This window comes from Anas acuta, chromosome 1 (genome assembly GCF_963932015.1).
Source record: "Anas acuta chromosome 1, bAnaAcu1.1, whole genome shotgun sequence".
Taxonomy (NCBI): Eukaryota; Metazoa; Chordata; class Aves; order Anseriformes; family Anatidae; genus Anas; species Anas acuta.
The window spans coordinates 141322231-141349140 of NC_088979.1; the positions used below are offsets into that span (position 1 = coordinate 141322231).

The 26910-nt window shown below is 38.2% G+C and overlaps 1 protein-coding gene across 15 annotated transcripts in view; it reads right to left on the reverse strand.

The window, feature by feature from the left end:
* ERC1 (ELKS/RAB6-interacting/CAST family member 1) overlaps positions 1–26910 on the reverse strand; it is a 302166-nt gene that overhangs the window by 238443 nt on the left and 36813 nt on the right. The window lies entirely within an intron of this gene.

Sequence of the window (26910 nt, forward strand, 5' to 3'; positions counted from 1 at the left end):
TTGTGCAAGACAATAAATCCTATCTCAATGACTATGAATACAGTGAGACAAGTGTGATAAAATAGGAGAAGCACAATTTGTCTGGGAAAAAGTCTTCACTTCATATATAGATAAACATTTGTGTTCCTCTGTGTAAGACAGAAGTATTAAGACAATAAGAAGGAAGTACTAAGATGCTGAACAAGGGTCTGATTACCAGGGATGAGATACCCACTGTGTGATATATCTCAACTCGCTTCTTGAGAGTGGCAGATGTGCTCACAATTTAGTCTGAATGTGAACAAGTCAGATGGCTTGTTCTCTGGGGTCTACTTTTGTATTACAAAAATCAATACCTGCAATACAGCTATTTCCAGTATTCACCAGGACTAAAGTATAAGTTAATATTACAAACTGTTATCAGACTTGATGCTGGAAACACACTGTTAAGGTCTGTAATGTAAAGACAGTGCCAATTTTGTATGTTTGACATAAATTCAAGTAGCTCATTTCACTCAAACATTGTGCAAGAGAAGATGTAAAAAGATTTAGGCTGAAGTATTACTTCAAGAATGTATTTACCACAATTGCTATATAAAATTCCTTAAGGACATTCACAAACTGTCTGGACACAGTCCTGAGCAACCTGCTCTAGGTGGCCCTGCCTGAGCAAGGGCGATGGACCAGATGGCCTCCAGAGGTCTCTTCCACCCTCAGCTATTTTGTGATTTTATGATACTATGAAAATACAATAGCTAGATATATGTACTGCAAATACTATATTCTCTCTTTAACTCGTTTTAGATTTAACAGTCAGTTTGGTTGTAGGGAATGATGCATAAAGGCAGTCAAAACCCATTTTCTTTACAAAGGTCAGAACTCCAGAAGTACTTCTCTTTTTGTGTTCTGGCCTGTTAGAGGACAGTTCAGTTCTCTTAAGTGGTTGTCACTGAAACTTGGCTGAAAACCAGCCACAGCAACAGAGTCTTTCCAGCCAGATCTCTGATGCAGCTGATGGAGTGACTACACCAGTGCTGATCCTGGCACAGTGTAGGGTTGGGAATGTGCAGCCAAGGAGCTGGTAGAGAGAAAAGTGGAACTATCCCTTATGTTATCAACATAGACTGAAATCAGCTTAAATGTGTAGCTTCATGACTGATTTAAGGTGCTCTAATTGCCTTTTCTTCTATTTCAATAACACAATTCTTGGCAGTTAGTCATGCTATTAATCTAAAAAATAGGTCACAGAATCTGTGTGATAACTTGGCACAGGTTTATTAGGTTAGGGGATAATTAATTACTCTTCTTAAATGTAGATTGCATTTATATATTGGTAGGCACTTGGATTTATTTTCAAGTTGACATTCAGTAGTACAAGAGAAGAACAGAAACATCTCAAAGGAATCAGTTCGGATTTGGAAACCTTTTTAGCCAACACTTTTTTTTTTTTTAAATGTAGATTTCCATTTTTATTCCTTGTCATTCCTCCAAACCACAGTCAGAGTAAGAATGTCAGAAAACCTCCAAGCTTTCAACCTGAGGCACTACTACAAGTGTGCCAGTGTGCAGGTAGGCAATCAAAGCTACTACAATCTGTTCAATTAACGTACAGTGAGCGAGCTGTAAGAAAAAATCTACTGTGCTCATGAAAAGGTTTGCTTTATCCGTACCTATATAACATGAATAAAACCAGTAGACCTTACCAGCAGAAGCAAGAGAACAGAATCCTTCTGTTTCCTTAAACTTAAAAATGAATTACCTAACTAGATACAACTTTACAATTCCACAGGAGTTAATTCCATTTGTAAATATGGCTTTGAGAAGCCCTACTTATGCAGAGCCCAGCTGTGTGTTGTTCTTCCAGCTAACAAGCTCCCACATGCTTCCACCTGCCTCTCCACATACTGCCTCCTCAGCGTTTCCTTTCTCCCAAGCAAGAAAAGAGCTTCTTCTGAGCAACCACATCATCTACTAAATGAGATGACTTCCTCTACTCAGTGTTGTCTCGGAATCAAACTTGGGTTATTTATAAACATCAATGGACTAAACCACCACAACCAAATTCCTGCATTCGAATTTTAATAATTTGATCTGCTGTGAATCTCATTGCGGGTTACATAGGCAAATATTCCGTCTCATAGACCCACAGGAATTATCTTCCCCAAAGCTGGGAAAGACCCTATTATCACTTCTGGGCCAAAGAACCAAAATCTGTCATACAATTCAGAAACAGGATGTGAAATAAAGTTTAAATCCAATGACAAATGGCACGCAAGGGAATCAATCAGTTTTAAGCAAGGACAGAACTGGTCAGCAACTGCAATGAATGCAGTTTCCCATGGAAAATTAAGAGCTATGGAAGAGAGGAGGGGTTAACCCTGATCACTGTTCTCCTGGCTGCTCAGCTGAAAAACTTCATTATGTGCAAAGGAGCTGGAAAACAAGCCACAGAATATTGTTCTGTGCTTTAGACACCCACTCCTTTCTAACATGAAAGAGGTATGCAAAATGGGTTCTTTGCTCTGCTTTCCAACAAATTTTTACGATTTTCAGAATAATGAAACATTATTTAACCAACTTTTATTAGTTGGCATCATAAATAAACCAGTTTTTCAGTTATCATAGCTCTCCTTCCACATCATTTCAAAGAAAACATCCTTTTCCCTCTGAAGGAACAGACAAGTTTTATCAGCTTCTCATCCATTTCTTAGACTTCACTTTTAAATCAGTGACTACCCCAGAAAGGCAAAATCTTTTCCATGTTCACGTAACATTAGCCACTGATGTTAATTGGATTTCTAGGACCCTCAATCTGACTTGAAAAAATACTGCTGAAATGATCTCATCTAGGAATAGACAAGTAAAAATACCTTTAATCCCACTGAGCTTGGTTACATCCTGCTGGGTAAAGTACCAATCTCACTCCTCCACAGTTTAATAAAGATAACGTAGTTAAAGTCAAAGCAATTATATTCAACCTGTACTATGCTTGAAGCTTATTGCTTATTTCAGACCTTGAGGATTCCCTGTTTTTTTCCAGTAATGTAAGTTGGTCTTTAAGCCTCACTACAAATTATAACTACATCTGAAAATTACGAAGATATTTTGGGGAGCACAGCTCCCTAGTAAGGGTATTTCTGGTTTTATCTAACGTACTTCTGTCTTTGCAGTACTAAGCCCCTTTTGGCTTATCTCAAATGTTAACACCCAAGGTGCAAACAACCTCTTGCCAGCTGCTCCTCTGCCTACATCACCTCCATGGGGCAGCTTAAAAGTTTGCTAATTGGGCTCTACACAAGGGCAAGGGCTGCCTTTCATCCAGCAGCACAATATTTACATCTGCAAGCAGAAGAACATGATTCAATCTCCTACTCTGCCTAGCAGGATTCAAATTCACATGTCCCTCACCTTGGCAGATTGGTCAGATGAGTTTCCAACCTACAGTATGAATCCAGTCAATGATACAGAAGTTCCTTGTATTCGGTTCACAAAAAATCCCTGTTGTTGTGGGCTCAGGGTAATGCAACACACCTCTTGCTACACTGGTGAATTTGGGAACCTTGCTGCAGGCAGCTCTTTTCATCTCTCCCCATTGAAGCTTTTCTACTTTGCATGAAATATTTAAAGATTCTGTAGGCCTGATGGAAAATACTGAAGAGGGCACAGCTTCATATTCTAATTGGTTGCACACACGAAAACAGAAAGACCTGAAGAGCAATTCTTCCAATTAATTTAAATGTTTATCATCTTACCGTTCCAAAGGCAGTGGAAGAAGTGGATTTTAACATCCTGAGACTGAAAAGGGAATTTAGTCAACACTTCACAGCCAAGATCTCCATTCTAACCCTAAATTTTAGATCAAAAGAAGGCAAGCATTGCTACCAGCATGATTTTGAGAGAAAGAATTAAATTGTGACATACTTCTAAAAAGAAGGATTTCCATACTCACACTGGCAAGACAGAGCTTGACCTACCAAGCTAAGGTGTTTCAGAGCAGTTGTGTGTTTGTTTTTAATTGCTTGGTTTAGGTTATTCGCACTGCAGATACTGTCTTTGCAACTACCTTAATGAGATGCATAACTCGTCCCATCCTTTATTTGAGAAGGCTGAATGCCTAAATTAGAACTGTAGGATCTGCAATAGAGGCAAGGCACCTAGGCTTTGAACACTTCTGTAGTTAAGTTCTCTTTAATCTTCTGGATTTAAATTCTAAGTAGGTTAAGCACAGAAATCATACTTTTTAGAATACCAAGAAAAAAACAATCAGTATGTTCAGGGGATACCTGTCAACAATCAGGAAAGAAGACGCTAAGAACCTACTCTTTCCCAGAAACAAGGAAAAACACGACACACAATTACACAACACTTTGTCACAGAAATGTGTCACAACGGGGCGAGAAGTATTTTTACATTCTGCAAAACACAATGCCATACATACATATACATCTCTTTACTCTGGGAGAACACTGAGGCCTCTCATGTTCAGGAGCAAGGAAATATGGGGTGATGGCAAGGAAAGGGAGGAAAGAGGTCCCACTAAGATACGTGTGCAGTATTAGCAGAGTTTCAGCCTAGGAGATAACTATTTAAGCTCTTGTTCACCATCTTCACGCATCCAAAGCATGTATGTTTGCTCAGCAGACAATAAACTGGTTTGGGATGGATCTCTAACAAGGTATTCTTACAGAAATGACTGAGAGATTCTACTTTGTATAAATATCTGACTAGTGACTGGCTTAAAAATTTGAACCTACATCTCTCGAATTGAAGTGCCATAAAGGGAAGCTGAATCTCAGCTCAAGGTCTTTGAATTAGACAAGATGCCCCTTACAATCTCTCACACTCCAGCATGCATCCCTGAATAAGTCTATTTCCTGCTCAAGGGTTGATCTCATCTCACTCTTTTCTAATTTTTAATCAGAAATTCCACTCCAGAGAGAAGAAATCTTTTCCGAACACAAGTTTTGCTGATATTGGCAGATTCAATAAATTTTCTCATTAAAAACATTATTGACAAACTTAGCTACTGAAAATTTCCTGATTACTTCTACTGTAAAACCACAATGCCAAGACATCCTGTACTGAATGACAGCTTTATGATGTACATGTATTTGGCAGTTTTCTGCGAATCTGCTCAGTGATCAAGCTGTTCTGCGTGTGGAAAACAGTAAGTGCTTGGAAAGACAGGACAGGTTTGCATTTGTTGTATCACATATTTCTGGGTACAACCCAGGGCTGAAGGAAAAAAAAAAAAAAAAGAAAGAAAAAGACAGATGTAATGTGCTAATTGACCAAAAAACAGGTTTCTGAAGATGCCAGTTTATAGGTAATCTCTTTTATTCAGCCACCTATTTTTATAGTTGGGGGTGGGGAAAAAAAAAAGAGACAAATTTAATGCCAGGAAAGCCCTTCAGGGTCTGAAATAGATACACTTGGAGTACCTAACAAAAACTGCCTTATTTTTATCTTTAGGTCATCATGACTACATTGCTACTACTCTAAAAATAAGGAAACAGTAATTAGAGTATGTTTTATGTCCAAAGGACAATTCAGCAAGGTCTACCTTCAAATGTGGAGCAGCAGCAAGTGACAGAACCTACAGGAGCCCGTGAATGTACTTTCCTTGCCAGTAAATCTGCATGCACAATCACAAAGTTTTGTATTATGACGATTCCTTTAGTGTTCTTCACAATGAAGGCGTTTCAAACTTTTGTAAGAGGATGAACTCCATTAAGCTCAAAAGCGATCCCATGCCAAATGCTAGAATAGAGTTTGGTCACAATGGGAAATCACTCTCTCCCATTCTCAAAGAGTTAATGTTTTGGCAGCCTTTCTGGGAAATGGATTCTGCTGAATGCACAGTAGGAGCAAAGGCCTGGCTATCTGAGGGAGTCCCTGCTGACATTCAGCTGCAGCCCACGCAAAGAAACTGAAAAAAGGGCTAATGTCAGGTGTCCAGCAGGGCTGGGATGAAACAGAACTTGTCAGTTCCAGAAATGCTACATATTCCCTTCTAAAATGGATCAGGGGCTTCAAAACCCTTATTTGAATGGAAATGAATGAATGATTTTTATAATGTTTCGCTCTGATAGAAAATACAGCTATGACTGTAATAGGATTTAATTTGTGAGAGTCAAAGAAATAGACTTGTATGTTAAAGACAAACATACATTGCATTACCTCGGAGACGGCAGAAGGGCAAGATAATAAAAAATGCTATAAAGAGCTTAAGTTGTCAGCAATACATTTTTCAGCTGAACTAGACTGACATGAAGTGACTCACTTGGTTTAAGGGGGCAGCGTGTAGCAGCCTAGGTCCTTCTCCCATCTGTACAAAAACAAATGAAAAACCCCTACATGCACACACGCAAAACAGCAGAAATGAATTTAAACTCCAAAAGTAAGCAGACCAGAAACAACTGGTAAACTTGTAGCCACAGAAGAACCAAAACTGCAATTCATTAGCTTCATATTAAGTGTACAGGTGGATGGCATCAAAATAGCTGCAAGGTAAAACAATAAACACAGTATACCAGTTATTCAGTGGCAAATGCTCACCTAAAAAATGTTTATCTACAGTAAATACAAAGCAGCTTATCTGGCAAAGGAAAAAAGTAAGCTATTTGTATTTTCAAGGAGTAAAACAAGTGTATGGGAAGTTTCTATAGAATACCTGATGCACTAAAAAGCATAACTTATTTTGAAGCAATTTGTGCACATACTTTTTTTTTCTTTTTTCTTTTTTTTTTGATATCGTTTTCTCACCTGCTGTAAGAAATTTGTTAGTCCAGACCACAAAATTTGAGATCCAACATCTGCAGAAATGTATTATGATTGCCATATAGAACTAAACACATTGTTAAAGAGTAATTGATCTGTAATAATTGGATTGATTTGTGACAGCACAAACATGGCTATACCTGGTTTAGATGATAGACATGACCATCTTCTATCTATTTCAGTTTCAGAAGACAGGATTTCTAAACTCTGACAGAACTATCACTAAAGAAATAAAGTGTCACTGAAAAAGCATAAAAGACTTCATTAACGATAGTGTTACTCTGTGTTGATGATGGAGATTCCAATGAGCCATCATCGTACAAATTTCTTGATCCATCCCTAGAAATAAATCAGATGTTAGGCTTTTCACACAATCTTATTTTACGGGGAACAGGAGAAAAGAGATCACTTAAATGTATTATAGACAACAGCAGAATTTCCATTTGATTTTTTTTTCTAGGTATGCCAATATGTTCTCTATAGTCACGGGGTATAAACCTTGTGATCATAATCAAGAGATATCTGAAAAGCCGAAGTTATACTGCCGCAAGCATCATCCTGAAAAAGTGATTACTTCTTCTGACTAATAAGCGTTATCATCATACTAGCTAACAGTTTCCAGGTTCTGAAGATGAGTTCAGTTCTTAACTGTATGGGAGTAAAGGCTAAATATTTATTGTAATAATCATAATCTATCAGAAGAAAATGTAAGTCCAGTTATCAAGTCTTTGGTTTATAAGATTCTGCCCAAGTCTAGTTTCAGAAGTCTACAGTCCTGGGCATGGGAGAGGGGAACAGGGTGGGTAATTATCTACTTTCTCATGTGCTTCTACACAGAAAGTGACTGCAGAAACCAGGAACATAAGATGCACTTCTTCTGTACGAACATAAGCTCTATCCTGCACATGCTTTACCAACACATAGGGCTACCAAAAAACAGCAATGAAGAGTGAAAATGGGTACAAGAAAAACAAAATGTATTTTTCCCTTTTCAGAAGTGTGCTTTTAAATGCATTTTAATATAGAAAGCCTTTAACAACATGTCTCTGTACTATCATAAACTATATTTTTCACCATGCAATACCAAGGAAAAGTAGATTTGAGGATTAAGGGATAACAATTGTCTGGTTAAGAAAAGAGACCTGAGAATTAATTTTCCTCATTGAATTGTCTCAAACATTTATTTCTGCCATTTTATCACTGTCCAGAACCTCAGAAGATTCTGATGACAGTCTTCATCCCTAGTCCCCCAGGTGGAAAAGAAAGCTCATCCCATTCTGGGTTGTGATTTCTGTATTCTTCTGTATCAGGGAAGGGAAAAGGAGATGGTAAGAAAGAGTAAACAGCGTAACAAACACACCGGGAAGCTCAGCAGGTAAGGTACTCTTGGGAACAAACAAGAGACATGTATTAAATATGTCAGATACTATTGAGAAAATCCCTGCCCAGGATATATTTACATGTATTTGTTCACATTGCTAGGATTGAGGCATCTAAAGCAAATAGCTAATGAAGGTAAAGAGAGTGCCCTATCTATCTACTTCAGCTTTTTAAAGCTGCAGTTTTGCTGTAAAAAAAGGATCGATAGTAGATAAGCCAAGCAAACGACCAATACTGCTAAAATTAGTGTGTTGGGACTTATTATTGCCTTATCTAGCAGAGTGGGTGCACAGAAAAGCTGTTTCTCAGGGCCAGAGAAACATAATCTGAGAAAAATCAGAGAAAAATCATCGTTGACGGACAATAAAAATAAACCTGTCATCATATGGACTGATAGAAAACATAAGAACATACGGAAATAAACCACATTGATTTCATCTGGTCCTGTATCCTACCTTCAAAGTTGCTGAAAGAGAATACCTGAGGAAAACCATAAGAGGGTGAATATATAGTAATAGTATAATAATTCTTTTCTAGTATACTCTCCCAGCATCTGTAGCTGAGGGATTTCTTAAATCTGAGATGGTATCTTTGTGACAAAGCAATAATAAAAATAAAATATAAACAATATGAACTAGCTCTATCCCTACACTGATTTTCACCAGGAGAAAGACTGGAAAATCAGAAATGGTCTACCAAGAAGCTACTTTGATGGTATACCAATGTCAGCACAGCAGAATGAAAAATCAATTCAGTCAAATGTAAACATGTTCAATTATTTAAATAAACAAAAATTTCTTATGAATTAACTGTCATTTGACAAAAAAAAAAGACATTCTACAAATGAGCAACACTGACAATTTCTGTACTGATTTTAACCTCATTTAATTTCCTGTGAGACTACCCAAATTGGGTTAGTACTACACCACTTAAATATCATCTTTTATTTATATCCAAATACAAGCTTTGATTATTTGCCTCTGTGCTGACAAAGAAGCAAAGCCCTTATGTATATGCAGTTTTATACATTACAGAATCACAGAATGGTTGAGTTCAGAAGGGACCTCTGGGTCCATTGGGTTGGATCCCTGCTCAAGCGGGGCCACCCAGAGCAGGTTGCCTGGGACCACCTCCAGGTGACTTTTGACGGTCTCCAAGGAGGAGACTCCACATGCTCTCTGGGAATCCTGTGCCAGCTCTCTGTCACCTGCACAGCACGGAAGGGCTGCCTGGTGTTCAGAGGGAGCCTCCTGTGTTCCAGTTTGTGCCCACTGCCTCTTGTCCCAGCACCAGGCACCACTGAAAAGAGCCTGGCTGTATCCTCTCTGCACCCTCCTTTCGGACAGCAATAAGATTCCCCCTGAGCCTACTTTGTCACTGCAGCAAGATAATTCATTACAAGTTCTGTCTCCTTTATTTGGCAAGCACCAACTTCCTTTGTCACAAATTGTGGTGATTAAACGGATCTTAACGTAAGAGGTTTCTGGAGGAGGAAAACCAAAAACCAACACACAAACATCAGGCTGATCCATACTCAGGCCAGCCACCATACATCTTATGAAACTCCATCTTAAGGTGTTTTGCAGGGCTATACAACACACTAGAACTCAATTTCATTCGCATTATAGATTACTTCTAAATATTGCATGAACTGAATAGGTGGAACAGGTGTTTAAGTGCCAAATACAGATTTTGTGAAACCCTCAGCCCATGGAAGTAGTTAGAAATTATAATGGTACTTGAGAAAAGGAGAATATTAACATTTCCATATGTAGAAGTGCCTAATATTTTCAAATTAATAGCTTCTATATGAAACATGACTCATTTCGTTAATAGGAGCTCTTCTGCAAAAACATATTCTTATTAGCCAACTCTATTAGGGAGGTCAGCAAATACATCCTTCCATTAGCTGATGCAAGGAATCAATCCAAGATAAAAGGTGCTCTGCTACGGAACCTTTGATCTCATGTTCAGTATTTTCCAGGATCTGTGCACACATCAACCCTGAGCTCTAAAAAGGAAAATCAGCTGATCATTGATAATGAAAGGATAATATATAAAAAAAACAAATGCAAGGAAAAACAGTTGACTGCTTTATCCGTATCAACTCCTGTGCCATCTCCTTCCCAAATTTAAAACCTTTTATACTAGCTGATTTGGGGAGAGTGCAGTATAAATATCAATACACATTTGCAAGAACACACAAGAATATGACCACAATATTTTGAATAACTTAATCTGCACGCATAAACCCTATTCGTCTCATATAAAGATATACCATATGGAGTAGCCCCGATATTTAAAACTTTTTGAGTATTTCAAGCTTGTGATCTCTGTGGATTGATGCACCATTCACAGGGTAAGCTGTAACCAATATGTTGATTTCAAATAATTAGTTTTAATATCGAACAGTAAGCTTTTCAATTTTTGCTTACCCACACACAGCAAAGCATTGTCAGCAACTCACTGCAGGCAAATACAATATTTACTTCTTCCTGTCAGTCTGGAACACAACATAGTGGCATCCTACAGCTGTAAGTAATACTAGAAGATCTCATGAGCTATCTGATGCTCACAGACTATAATTAGTGACCACAGCAGTATTTTTTTTTCAAACGTGTGGCATTTTGGTGGTTTAGGAAATACTCTCTCCAGATGACAGGATTAAGGAGTTTTCAAACTACAGCAGATTAATAAAAAGCATTGCTGTCCAGAAATTAAGTTACTGAGATGAGATTTCAAGAGCCCACTACCCAGTTGAAGAAATGAAAGATTTGCTAGCCCCACCAGACCAAATCATAAAACTTGGACAGAAGCTCACCAGCACTCTGAAAGTACTGAAATTTGTTGTTTTTAAAGAAGTTTTCTTGAGAAAGAAGAGCATCAAATGACCAGATATGGCCATAAATATGACTCCATGAAGGACTTGATTCTTTGATCCTGTCAAATATTAGGACATGTAACATCCAGGACCTCATAAACAACAAATGGCTGGTACTGTGCTGAAACTATGACACATGAAAAGTTTTTGCCAAGGTTGTCTTTGCAGTGTTCAACCAAGACAGGGACAGAACCAACGGCACAGAAGAGCTGCTGTCTCTCGGCTGCTCAGCCTGCGGGCACAATGAGGTTTTTCCAGCCTGCTCACATCCTACCCTGGGTCAAGCAGTTTTCAGCAACTGGGTGCAAGTTCATTCCATGGCCAGGAGCTGGAATTGGGAGTGGGAGCAAGAAAAGCATAGGAGATGGACAATAGGAATTAGGATACTGGCTGCTTATAATTTTCCTTGTTATGATTAGATGGCAGTATTGCAAGGGAAAAAGGGAAAAGTCAGCTTATGGTGCTGACTTTTAAGTATGGAGTGCTGAGACACTGTGTGCCCAACACACCATCCCACTGCTTCACAAGAAGATAAGACCAATTTAGTTACATCATGGTAATACTTCCGTTCTTGCTTTGCTTGCTCATAGTTTCTCCAAGATGCCTTCTTAACTGCTTTCTATCCAATACGTAACTGTAAGCATTGCATCTTCTCACATTTACAATCCTGTCAATTCTTCAGCAAGTTTCCTGAAAAAGCATCTATGTGTCTTGCTTGTTTTAAGCCACAGTATGAAATAATTGAAGACTTCCACCCTCAGCTGGCCCCAAAATTAGGCATTCTCCCTTCTCAGAGCAGGAAGTATGGGCTTTTTTGACTTATCAGTGCACCAGTCAGCCACAATGGCAGCAATCACTTGATGTCCATCTTGCAAGATTAGGAGATTAGGGCTTTTAGTTCTCACAACAAAATCACCTCCTTGCCAAATGAAATATATGAATCCATTCCATCCTCATAGTTTTTCTCATTTTCTTCCAAATACATGAACGAAAAAAGTAGAAATTCATTATTTGTGACAGAATTTACAATAAAAAGCAACAAGCAGTGGGTCTCAATTAAACCTTTTCAAACCTGTTGCTATTTGATACTATGCATGTTATCTTCTCAGCTCTCTGCCACAAAATATTGGCTACACTCACTAACTAAGGGACTTGAAAATGTTTATTCTGGGTATGTCAAGTCTCTTAAGCTGAGTGTAGTTTTGGGAAGACAGGCAGATGAAATATGTTACTGGAATTTTGGGATAAATTTAGAATATGGTTGCAGTAATCATTGTCCCCGTGAAAGAACGTATTAAAAAAACCACTGATCCCAATGTTCTGGCACTTACCCTCCTGCTGAAATGACAGGAGCGCCTTTGAGTGCAAAGCAGAGTGCAGCACATTGCACTACGTTATAAAGGAACTTTCTGTGACCTATAAGAGGTAACACAACATCCCTTTGATTGAGTTCAAACAATAAGCTCCCGTGCGAAAAACGTGGTTCAACCACGCCGAGTGCAAAATGCTGCACCTGGACTGGGGCATTCAAATTCCTGCTGGATGTACCGTGACAGCGATCGATGCTTGGCCCACATGCTGCTTTGGAAGCACAATCAAGGATTGTCATTATGAAAATCTTTATTGGATCTTTTCATCTGTGATGAAAACAGCAACACAGCAAAGTTTTCCATTTAGAAGTGCGGTTCTTCCCTGTAGACATCTTCCTAGCACTCAAGCCGTGAGGTGCAGTAAGTTGGGTTCTCAGTAAGCAGCAGAAATGCATCTTATTAAAATGCGAAATGGACAAGCAAAAATGAACATCTGCAATAGGACTGGCAACAAGAATGACTTCTGTCAGTGGAAAGCTTTACTACCGTCCTGCCTAACCTTGCATATCACTCAAGCAATCAAGGAAATGGATAGAAGAACAAAAACGAGATCTGGGTTCACCATAATAAACATTAAACTACCAAACACTGAGAACTGTCTTGCATTCCCCATCAAAATGGATAGTTGGTGTAGACGGTGTTGATAAAATCGTTTAGAGTAAAAATTGCTCTCCAGATGAATATTGGCTCTTAATACATTTTTCAGGAACTACGTATTCATGAATCATTACTACATGGTCATTCATGCAGTATATGTCATGCTCTTAGGCTTCCTGCAGAGCAATGACTAAAGTCTCTTGCTTCTTTATATACCAGACTGAGAACATAAATGTTCAAGATCTGTAAAAACAGAGATAAAATAGATAGAAATGCTGTACAATCTAGTTTTTTGGGTCTGGTTCAAATGCATTTATGCAAATTATCTTGGAACCAAGTGTTTTGCATTTAGAAATGATTCAGAGAAGCATCTTCATCTGTTGATACATCTCTATGAACAACTGTCAAGACAGAAAGAATGGAATTCCCTGCTGTGAGCGTGAGGTGTCAACCCACCGACTTGAGCAAGAGTTTAAGCACGGCACAAGCATCTGAACAAAGATACTAATCTCAGAGTCTTTAAATTCAGAACTATGAAAAAGACTAGAAAGGGCTTGTAACATTGAGAATCTCTTAACCTCGTTTGTCTAGTGTTATGCATCTAGCTTCAGGGAGACGGAACAAGAACAAGGTGGCTTCTGAAGTCTAGCATTCCTGTCTGTTGGGTGTGTCCTAGGACCTAGAAAGAATTAGGGAATGGATTTCCTCTAAGCCACCTCACTGCAACATTGAAGGGCCAGTGCTAAGATGTATTTACAGTTTAAGGTGCACTTCAGAATAACTGACTGAACTTTCCCTGAGAAATAAATATCCCCCCTCCTTCCCAGCCCCACACACTCTCTTGGCTTTACAGAGAGAGCTCATTAATCAGGAAACAGAAAAAAAGTAAAATGCAGCAGCATTTAATTCCTTTTTTTTTTCTTTCACTCAGAAAAAAAACAGATGCCTAGACGAGCTTTACTAGACACAAGACTTGTACATCTAATTAACACAGACACCCGGAACATATTACTAAGGAACCACTCCACATTCCTGAACTTTATAGTCCTTGCATTCCTTTTAGATTCCATCTAACATTACCATATGTTGTACAACGCTCCTGCTGGTGGCACTGCTTGGAGATACCCTTGATATGGAGATTGTCAGCAGACGAGCCACAAATTCAGGACTGAAATGAAGTGTCCTGAATTCTTGAAGACGCATGCACATTTCTCCCCTCTAATTAGACCCCCAAACACCCAAGTCCGGTAGAACAAACCTCAATTTCCATTAATGCAGCTGCAGCACAAACATATAATTTCCAATAGCTATTTTTAACTAATGAGCACAAGCAGATAAGTACCTAAGCTTTCAGGGCCATTTGGTTTTGGTGTCAGGGCAAAACTGGGTTTTGCATTGTTATGTTTTGCTTTAAGAAACTTTTTTTTTTTTTTTTTTTTTTTAGAAACTGCTTACAAACACGCTGTTCTTGGAGAACAAGGCATGAGAGAACAACCTTCTGTTTCCTTTATGCTCTTTGCTACTGAGAGTAGACGGCCATTTGTCATCTTGCTCTGCCACCAGATTAATTGACTGCTGTTTATATTGTATCCCTCCAAACAAAATTTTGAGGGATAATCTACCTAAACTGGTAACTGCATAACAGCTAGCATCAATAACACACTCCAACAGACAGCAAGGCTAGAAGCTAACCTATACGGTTTTACAATTACCTTCTGGTCAGAACCTAGCTATTACATTCAGGCAGGCATGTGGTGGTTTTACCCTGCTGGGCAGCTGAACACCACAACCACTCCCTCACTCCCTCTCCTAAAAGGGAAAATGGGAGAAAATACAATGGAAATGGCTCAAGGGTTGAGATAAGGACAGGAAGATCACTCACCATTGTCACAGGCAAAACAGACTCAGCATAGGGAGATTAATATGATTTACTGCCTATCATTGGCACATTACTCACCTCAATTTCCAGACTAATAGGGCCTAATATTGTTTTAGAGGAGGCAGAACTGATTTTAGAAGATCTCAACACTTTGATGCCTAGGTAGAAGACCCCAGAAACTGATTCTCTGAAACACAGAAACTAAACACTAGTCCAGCAAATGGAAAGCAGAAAAGCATCGTGCCAGAACATCTGTACTTGTATCTAGCTACACACACAAAATTCCTACAATTCTAGTTTCCTAACATGTACTTCAGTTTAGCTAATTTTCACAAAAGAACATCTTTTATGCCTGTAATTTAAATTTCATAGCTTTCATATCATAGTTATACCATTCTTTTTAACTCACCTACCATGCTATATCACAAAATAAAAGCCATTTTTGAAGTTCAACATTCAACTGCAGGCATGGTTTGAGTGTTTTTTGGTCACACTTGGTAATTTATTTGATTTTTATTCTATTTTTGTTTTCCTGAGGAAAATCTCATTAGATATTCTGCTACAAAACATTCAATAAATGTAAAAGGATACTGGGTACCGCAGTATGCCTTTTTAAAAATAAAACACTGTTATTTGATTAGGTTTACAATTAAAGGACATAACAGCTTCTCTTGGGTAACTTATTATGATCAATTCAAGAAAAAAAAATCAGCATCAATTTAACCTGAAAATAGGTGACTAATTTAAGTGATAGGAGTTGAAAAAATAACCACTTATTAAGTGGCTTGAAATTGTATATTATGCAGAGTATGTGACAAAAGTGCTATTTTTAAAAATCCCTATTTCAACTAGAGAAGAGTGACTTAGATCCTCAGAACACAGAAACCGTCAAAAGAACAGAATATATATAATAGGGGAATAAAACCATGCAAATGTAACCTTTCTTTAGTCCATATATAAAACGTAAAAATTAAACATCTCTGGAGAACGCGCAAGCAAATGATGCAATCAGACTTATATCAGGCGGAAATCATGATCATTTTACTATCATGGCTTTCCTTGAACCCAGATCATCAACACTTCAGGCAGCACCTGTCATTTTGATGCCTGTGTTTGTGCATCACGTGGAACAATGCAACGCCAACTGTTACACACAGTCACAATATAAACAGTAAGTCAACGTGTTAACGGAAAAAAAAGGACTTAGAGCAATAAATAATGAATGAATAACGGCTTTCATAAAAACATTATAGTTCTCGTGGTCTAAAGACCAGAGCACAAGACTTATATAGATAGGCAGTAACTCCAGCAGCTGATAAACCAAAACCAGCTTTCACAACCCTAGTCCTGTTTAAGGCTTTGCTGCTTTTGTATTAAATATTTGCAGTTATATACAAGCAAATGGAAAACCTGGATTAGATACTATAAAAGCAATATTTTATCTAAATTATGATTTTTAGAATTGAGTATTGCATATTACATTCTTCCCATACCATACCCATCGTTAATTCGTCACTATCCTACAGACAATTCTCTAACTCATGAAAGCTCGTTACATTAATAAGGAGGAATATTATAGAGTGAGTTTATCTACAACTACCAGCCAGAACTCTTCTCTACTGAAACTGAGAAACATTACCCAGGCCAAAATTTCTCAATTTCTTCTTAACCTAAAAGTGACTATTTTCTCCACCTACAAAAAACCAACCAGCCAAGCAAACAAAAACAAACAAACCAAACCAAACCAAACCAAACAAACAAAAAAAAAAACACAGGAAGTTTGTGTCCACAAATATGGTCTTCTCTCAGCTACATCAGTCAGTATAAAAAACTGTTACATACTCAAAAATTCTTTCCTATGAGGGTGGTGAGGCACTGGAGCAGGTTGCCCAGGGAAGCTGTGGCTGCCCCATCCAAGGCCAGGCTGGATGGGGCTTTGGGCAGCCTGGGCCGGTGGGAGGTGTCCCTGTGCATAACAGGAGGTTGGAACTTTAAGGTCCCTTCAAACCCATACCGTTCTGTGATTTTATGATTCTGTAAAAGCAAAATAAATAAATAAATACATAGGGAATAGCAAAATAAATAGGGATTATTATATAATCCCTATATAATAGGGATAATAACTTAGCTCTTCCTTGCACCTGCTTTTAACACCCCACCAGAAAAGGTGAAGGTATTGCTACACAGATAATAAGGGTATCTTACTGTAGCCCCCCAAAAAGGAGAAAGTTTGCCTACAGTAACATGGACTTGAGTAGAGCAAATTCATGACAATGTCTAGCATCTATTTTAAATTAAGTATGGTAGCTCAACCCTGTAGCAAATATGGTTTCTGAGTTCTCTTCTGAAAAATAAAGAATTTCTGTGGAAAAAAATCTGTGTATTAGTGATGTAATAGTTAAGTAACAGGCATAACGGCACCTAGACACTAAATATACCTTCATTTTTATGGAAGACTAACGGATCGCCTTACTGGGACATTTGATAACATATTTTGAGGAAGACTTTAACCCTTAACATCTATTTGCATCATTTCCCTTGTAACAGAAGTATCCATGACTCACTGTTGACACCATCCCATGGCAGGACACAACAACCTTCCTGTGCTTCTCAACACTGTGGCTGGCGATGATTCACCAGTAACTCACTCCGGCCAAGATTTCCTGTGATGCAGACTTCTGTGTGCACCAGTTCTTCAGGAGCCTTGCTTATTCTCAGTTTAACATACCCAACATCCACAGCAAGGTAATAAAGATGATGCCACGTATCTTGCCTCTATTACATAAAAGCGCCTCTAGTTATTCAGCCCAAACAAAAGCTTTGGTTACTTTCTAAAATTAAATGCAATTCAAATGCTCAAAAATACTAAGACAATTATGGATTTTTTTTCCTCCTCAGAACAGTTTGTATTGAAGACCAAGTTCAAAAGATAATCACTTTGTCTTAGCCAACCGCATTTAAGGTTTTCCATGAGAAGTTTCAAGAAGATTCAACCTTTTGTTGGTTTGTCTGTTCTCCAGATGTTTTCAGCAATAGGAAAATAAAATGAACAATAAGGCACTAAAAATAAACAACTATACTGCTACAGTGTCTTAAATGGAAAAGTAAGTACTCTTGATAGGTGATTTTAGGAGCAAAAAGATGTAATTATCCTGAACTACTCTGACTGAAAAAATCCATTTATTTCGTAGGAAAGAATAACACAAGAACCTTGATTTCCAACAGTTCTCCTGCAGCCAATAGATGGCTATTATGTATGTTAATTTTACATTATGGAAAATTAATGGATAGCAGCTAAGTAATGAAACCAAAGCTGAACTATTGATCCATTTACTGAATCCATTTATACACTTTCATAACTGAGTTCAAAAGGCAGTACTAAAATTTATGGAGAAAGCTTTTCCTTTCCTAAGAATGTATGAATAATAAAACTAGAAATAACTTTGAAATAAAACTGTTTGCCACAAATTATAATAGAAAAAAAATCATTGGTAAAGACTGATCATGTATTTCAGAAATTAAAATTTAAAAGTTAAAAAAAATTCAAGGATGCTTTTAACAGACATGTGAGACTTCCTGAGTAGTTGTCTTAAACAAGAAGAGGTACTCCATTATCCTAATTTCCTCTATTTCTATCAAACTTTAAGAAACAACATCCTTCATAGATGGTCTTCAGCCTCATAATATATTTTAGAAGCATTTGTAACATAAGCTCGTTGTCCATGTATAGTATTCCTCAGCGGCAAGCCCAGCTATAACTTAAACGAACAAAAAAGTACAGAAATAGCCAAATGTTCAGAAGCTAGTATTCTTGATTTAAGTAACAAAATCAACCCTAGAAAGCATAGATAAAGCTCCTTAAACAATGAAAGGATTTTCTTACAAGAAGTACCAAAACAAGTGGTTCTATGCTGTTCTAGAAAGGATGGAAACTGTATTTCCAACCAACTTGTCTCTCTTCTCCAGGAGCCTGACTTTACTTTAAAATCCACCAATCTTTTTCCAGAGAAGAGGTAAAGGCTAAATTCCTTGCTGCTCCTTGCCAAGATAACTGCATGAATATTAACTTTTTTATTGAATAGCTATACATTTACTAGTGAGAACATTCTTATGCTTCTTGCCAACACTGCTCTGCATATAAATTTTAACAGATGACTAATCACCATTAACAATTTTTTGTACCAAAGCATTGTCTAATGCACTCAAGACAGAGACTGTTAGCCCTAACAGTGCCTCGTTAGTACATGCCCAATCCCTCCATTTCCATGACATGTTTTATAAATGAACTCCCCATGTCTTCCTGCCACCAGTTTCTCCTCGAACACAAGGATACCCCACTTTAAAAAGAGTTACCTTAAAAATAAGGTAAGGGCTCCATGGAAGCAGGCAAGACATACAGGATGTTAACATAAATACAGACTTTCAAATAATCTCCATTTGTAATGTTCCTTCTCTCTTTAAATGATAGTCTACATGTCATCCCACTGCTGATGATCATGCAGTACCTGCTTATTGAATGGATTATCAGAGAACTCATGGACTGTAACTAGTTAAAGCTTTTTTGTTTTCTAGACCCCTCAGTTAGTGGCATGCTTAACAAATGTATGCAGAGAAGTCCAGTCCAGTTATGAGAAGAAACTGTCAAAATCAGATTCTGTCCATCAGGGAAGCAACAACAACAAAGACATACTTTTAGAAATGCCAAGTTCTGTATAAATATGATGACGACGTCCTTTACAAGGTGGCCTCTGTAACGTTGTTCCCAGTAAGGATGAATGGATTATTTTGAAAACAGGCAAAGGACGATACTCCACAAAAACTACAGCTCAAACCACATGGGCTAAAGCCTCCACAGACGTACAAAACTCAACTGCATCCTAAAAGAACAAGGCAGCAGGAAAGAGAGAATCAGTTCTCACATGCCTTAATTTCTGCAGTCCTGCCTGCTGAGATAACAGCTATTAAGAAATCCACTCCTGTGGACAGATAGAGAGGAAGACAATAACCGCATATGGTTAGCCTAACATTAATACTTGTTTCCTGTTCTGTTGTGGGTTTGTGTTACTGGCTTGTGGTATTCACAAACAAGTAGCACAAGAAGACTTTCTTTAGAAGAAAAATATCAAAGGTTACTCCAAGACTATTGTTATTTCATAGCTGAATTCCATCTGGATGGTAATCAAGAGTCAGTAATCAGCTACATTCATTTAGGACATTTTAGATATTTGTATCAAATGTCTTCTTTTATGAATACATTGAATACAAACATAAATTTCTGGGCATGGAGACATTTACCAGGTGCTAAATCTCCAAAATAAATGTTGGGAGGAGTACCTCTTACTGAGTCAGTCAGTTGATCAACCAATCCAGGACAAGAGACAACATCTGGTCTAAAAGTGAAATGAAAAGAGGAAAATGAATGGTGCTTATTTTAGTCAGACAAGCAGAACTTCCTCGGAAGTTGTAAATAAATTTCTAAAGGAAAGAATGTGCAAGGAAAAAAAAAAAAATCAAGCTGTCTGGACAGCACATAAAACTTCAAGAAAGCAATTATAAAAAGCAAATGCTATACCAAGATGAGGTTCCCTTCAGTGTATGCACACAGGGGCATCAGGTAGGCAGAGAAACTACCCAGCAAGGCTCATCTCACAGAGAGATAGGTAGAGGCATTCAGTGCAGGAGCTGGATGTCCTGTGAAGGAGGTGTGGGGTGGAAGAACTTCGAGATTCAATTTTGGCATAAATAAATAAAGAAGCTTCCTCCTCCATTTCTGTGTTGCTCTCTTATAAGCCATTTGTAATGGTGTACTTCCATGTTTATTCACAGTGTTTATTTACTGTTAACCAAGCATATTTGAAGGGTGTCTTCAAGATAGCTTAGTTACAGGACTTTTATAACTCCATGGCTGCAAGAAATTTGTAAACACACCATTATTTTAAGTAGCGTTCAGCCTTTAGCACACTGCTCTGAGCACCCAAGCAATGACAATGTACTCTCAGAGAACATGAATGGACTGAGTTGAGAGCTGGAAGAAACATCTTCCCGCGAGCAGTAGTAGCAGCAAAGCTCTCCAGCACGGAACGAAGCACTGAAGAACTTATCTAGAGACCAAAATTTTTGGAAAGCTCTTCAGATTGCAACACTCTTTCATTCATGTGCAAAGATGCTGTCCTAAAACAGTTTTCAAAATTACTTGGATGAAGCTAACAGATCCACGTTCTTGAGACCTATTTTAAAATGATACAGAGAAGTACTTTCAGAACAAGGGACAGGCCCAGAAACCCAAAGAAAACCTTACCACATCACATTCCTACTAATGTGTGTATGCTTTCCCGTCATTCATAAAGATTCAAGAAAAGAGCCTCTCTGCAATTCTGAAGCAATCCTACTAAAACCTTGAGTAAACACACCATGTGATGCAGATTTTCCATCTTTGGCCAGATTCCCTGCACTGCAAGTTCCCAAAAAGGAGCTTGCTTTTATGAACAGCATTCAAGACATCAGCATGAATATATGGAAGTTTCAAATCCATGAATACCCCAGAAAAGCCAGTACAGCTGAAATCACATTAGACACAACCCGTGCTACCTTCTGCAACACTGTGGGGCTTGCAGAAGAAGAGATACATTAGCTGATCAGACCCACAGAGCAGAGATAAACTCAGGACAATCCTGGAAGAAAAATCAATAATATTCTCCTGGAATTGAAAGAGGCTGATCTCAGGTCTTCCCTAGTTAGCAAATGGAAAAAAAATATCACCCCGTGAAAGGCATTCTGAATGCCTCAGTCATGATGTGTCACTTAAAATGTCTCATTGTACAACTAGGATAATGACTGTTCCCTGCAAGCAGATTGCCAACTGCTAGTCCCCATTTTAGATCTATGAGAAGCTAGTGAACCAAAGCCCAAAAATGTTGTAAGAGGGGGAACTGGAAATTATAATTTACTGAAAATGCTTTAGCCATCACCTGCAAATGATGCTTTATGACAGAGAGAAACGTCTGGCATGTTTCCCACACTCCTTGTATCTTAAGATTTATGCAAGAGAAGCATCTTTAGCAGACCAACAGTCCCATGAAATATAACTTGACCTAGCAGGAGGTTTATTTGCCTATTTCTCTGACACCAGATAAAAATAGTACCCTTCATGTAACGTGATTCAGACTGTGTGGATGGGAGGGGTCCCTGAAAAGGGAGGGTGAAAAAGAAGCCGGATGTTATATGCATGACTCTCAGCATCCAGCAAACAGGGATCCAAAAGCAAGGCATTTCAGCCAGACACATGACTAACCAAAAGTGACTACCGATGGTGGACAGAGATCGAGGCAAAATGAGTCATGTGCTTCTCAATGAACACACAAAATATGCCAATGAGAGAAAACAAACTGAGTATGTGGCTGAGTTATAGCTCATAGCCTGTACATAAAGATCACCAAAGATGACATTTAGATACACTGCAATATCTGCCCAACATTTAAAAGGTTAAAGTAGGAGACAAAGTTGGCTTCTCTATGCAGTCAGCTGCATAGAACTATCTGCCCCATCTAGAACTAGAACAGCCTCACAAGACCAAGCACTCGGTAAGTGCATATATATGAGAGCTTTCACAGCAGGGGAATCATCCAGGAGTGCTTTGAGCTGATCCCAAATTGAAAATAAGTACAATCAGTCTGAAGATCTTCATGTTGTACAGTCCTACACAGGATGATGTTAGAAGAGCATGTTCCCCCTCCATTCTTAACACATCTCATCCCTTACAGTCCATCCTGTCAGACTTGCAAACCTAGTGAACTCCCTGTAATCTCACCACTGCAACAAAACAATTCAAGGACACGTGAAAAAAGAAAATGTGCTTCGATGCCAGGATTTAATCACACTGATCCACTCAAGACCATATGGAAGCAAGAATATCCCACAGGGAAAAAAACAGTTTCTGCATGGTCAGCTTGTCTGGTGAGGCACACAGTTTAGAGGAAAGGTGCAGAGTATTTGTCAGAGCAGCATGGAGGGGCAGAGGGCAGATTTCTGTACGGACTTTGAGGTAACTAGAATGCACTGACCACTTGCTATAAAAGATCCACAGGAACTGAAAACACACATGACAAGGGATACAGACATCCCCCTAAGCCCTGGGCACACAAGAAAGATGGTCTTTATCATTTAATAAAGCCATAAACTCAAGTAGGAACAACCTGACACAGAGTGCTAAGTAATTCTTTGACTCACCTCTTAGACTTGCTCCTGTACAGGAAGAGATATGAAAGATTTCAAAGACAAAGGGCTGAAGCAGCAAGCTCAGCACCCAAAGAATCAAGAACAGAAGTGCAGAAGGCTCAGTGGTTTGTGACCAGTGGCCCAGCAACCAAACAAAGGAAACTATAAACTCATGCCAGTGCCTGTCTCCGTTACTGATGATAGTTAGTACAAGAGTTGCACAGCAGCAAACAGCCTGGCATTAGACTGTTGAGAAAGAGAATTTCTTTCTCTAGCTTATGAGATTCCAGGAATAGAATGGTACTGCTGGTAAACCTGACATTTACTCTCTTGGCCTGTGCCTCGAAGCAGAAAATGTAGAGGCCTATGGCCAGGAAGTCTTCTTGTATATTTTCAACACCTGTATCAGTTCACTTAAGATGACTGGAGGAAAAGATGTTAGAAGGTAGTAGAAGACTTCAATGAAATAGGCATGGTTTTGTGAAAGGAAAACCCCAGTGCTCTAGAGCAGAGGATAGTCTAGAAGTTGAAGGCAGATCACATGCAACTGGAGGCCATTATTTGGGTAAAGTAGCAGCTTTGTACTTTCTATTATCCTCCCTCTATATCACTCAAAAATGGAGCTGATTCTTTCAGGATGGAAGGGATCTTCGCTCGATGCCGCAGGTCTTAGGAACAAGACTATATGGAGACACTATCAAAGGACTAACTTCACACTAGACATGCCAGTTATGGTCTACAGATTGGAGGAAAAATCAGAGTTGAATGGTTATATACACCTCAAATATTTAAGATCGTTCTGGTTCAAGGCCAAAGCTGATGGATGTGTCCTGCAAATAACTACGTAGCATTCCCTCCTTTCCATGAAAGGTATTAGACTTGATGCCTTTGTAAAACAAAGGTTTTCTCAGGAATATGGTCCTCCAAAAAAAAAAAAAAGAAGTATTTGTAAAGCAAAGAGAAAAAATGACTTAGAAACAGGTAAAAGGCATGAAAGTAGAGTATGTGATGCCAGCTGTTGGTCAGTCCTGTGACAATAAAGATATCGTGTCAACTGGAAGCAATATTTCTTTTATACCTTACAGATACATAGAAATGTTGTTCATAGTCTAATTCCACCTCCCACTTAAAGCAGGGTTAGTAGCAACACTAGATCAGGTCAGCTCCTCTCAAATATTTACCATCATTAATGGGTTGTGCCATAAAAACATGAATTAGAAACTTCATGTATATATCAAGCAATCATTGACATATGCCAATAGATTTTTCCTTTTAGCTTGTTTAAATAGAAAATAATTTATACAGCATTTGTGCATAATCAGTCAAAAATATCAGTCTCGATCATATACACAAGCAGTATTTCAAGCTAGAATTTCAAATCCTGTATATGTGCTACACGTATATATAATATATAATAATACTGAGCACAGTTTATATCTGTTCAATAACAACTTTTCAACGTCACCATAGAAAATTTAAGCTCTATCCTACAGACCTGTATTACAAAAGCATATAGCATAGCACAACTGCCTCTGTCTTAGAAAAGCAAGAATTCCAAGAGATCATCAAGAGTATTAAAGTAGCAAAACTTTACAGTACTGAGTTTTCAGACTCAATTATTTTCCTGCCTTGGTATTTTTCACAATTTAGTTTGATTAAAACTAAACCAAGGCAAGAAAAAGCAGTGAAGGTAATCCATGCATCAGTGTTCATAAATCCCTAGCAACAGGGCTAAGTCCGATTCTTCCCCCCAAAAAAAGAAAAAAAAAAAAAACAGTTTATAAAGATTTACGCCTTCAAGACCACAATAATGCTGTACTTTTCACCAAAGATCAATAATACCACATCTTTCAATGCACCATCTCCTGCTTTTGTAAAAGCCGCTGCACTCCCTCAGGCAGCCTCATTTCCTTTTCTATTTATCTGTTTGGAACAGTGGCCAACTTCTATGCAATGGAAAACAGAAACCAGCTTAGCAAAAGACAGGTTTAACCAACCTAACAGGCAACAGCTGGAATAAAAAAAAAAAATGAAAAGAAAAAAGACTTTAGTTTACTAGAATAATGGTTAGCAATGTTGGGATTTGTAGAAACGTATGGGCACATAAACCAAGACAGTGCAAAATGAAAGTTATAAAAGCTTCAATATATCAAGACTTACAACACTCTAAAAGACATCAGAAAGGATCTTTGCTTTCCTTCCATTAACATTTAAGGTTTCTTGTTACAGATTAATGTAATGTGTTGAAGACCTTGCTGCTCCCTCCCTCTCCTCATAAATTGCTCTTCAAGAAGTGTTTTCAGACAGCAAGTGAACAAATTATGTTTGTGTTGTGGCACAGTAGATTAACTTGAAGGGAATCTAGCAGGCCAGGCTGCACACAGTTATTTTTACAATAGCTATTTAGAAAAGCTTACTTCAAATTATCAGCTTTTAAAAAATCTGGCAGCCCAAACTAAAAGTACAAATGCAATGAAACTGGTCTCAAGTAAGCTGCTTCCTAATCAAGGGTCAATAGTCACTCTGCATATATCCCATCAGGAGCAAGTTAATTAGTAAGCAGTGAGCAATTAAAAACACATACAAAATACCATTCCGTCCTGAGGAGGGTCTGACTCCACCATCACTGTGACCCTGAAGACACTGTTTTTTCAGAGTTCAGAACATTTCTTCTGTGAGACACTTTGTACCTTTGGAAGCTGATATATCCACTGATTGCAAATTGTAGCAGTCATGGCTGTTAGTAATGCCATAGAGATAGAGCATTTGGGACGGCTTCCTTAGTCTTTTTGGTGTTTATTGTTTTGTCTACATGCCCCTTCAAGTTCTTTTACTCTTCAACTGTTTCTCACATACAAGAACAAACAAAATTCACATATATATGTGAATAAAAATACGTTGATAAAAGATATCATTAGAGAACTTTTTTTTTTTTTCTGAGAAAATGATGCTCCAGAGCATGTTATATTTCCAGTCCTTCGATTAGACAGGTATTTTTTTCTGAGTCAAGACAGAAACTGAACACCTTAACTGCTCCTAACTTTATCCCTGAGGTATGAAGCTTCATTTCTTCCACAGCTTATGCAAAAGAAGTAGCAGTTAAAAGAAATATTCAATTTTTTCCACCAACAGAAGTGACAAGAGGACTTTATTGGAACTCATTTGCTTGTGAGCACTAACTTGGTATTACTGCCTGCGGTATTTTTGACTCAAGCTGATTCTGTGAGATTAAGTACTTGGCTGACAGGATTTTTTATTTTAATTTTTTTTGAAAAACCTCATAGTTTAAATTTTAACCTCAGCAAACTAGCCTGAATTCCAGAAGCTGCATACTCCTACGAACACAAAAAAGGACATTACCAGTTTCTTTGGATATCAACCTTCTGAAATGTACAGTTACTGAGGCTGCCCAGCATTGCAGGTGCTAGCTAAAGAGCCTACCACTCAGACTACCACTTCAGTGGTAAACAAGGAAAATAAATGCCTGTCCACAAAAAAAAAAAAAAAAAAAAAAAAAAAAAGGCAGAACAAGCATTAATTCGTTCATGTATTCAAAATGCCCTTCATAGCCAAATCGCACAAACTCAGCAGAGACCACATGCCCTGAAGATCTCATTCAAAAGCCACACAACTTAATGCACATCTCCTTTTCTCTTCTGCTCCCTTACAGCATTAGAGATACATATTAAGATAGAAAGGAAAGCTTTAGGTTTATCTCCAACTTACCAGACTAAGAGGCTAACAGCTAAAAACTTCATATGTTTTGTTGAATATTTAGTTCTGTAATAGGAATTGAAGTGTAATATCACTAACTGGACTGTATATTTAAA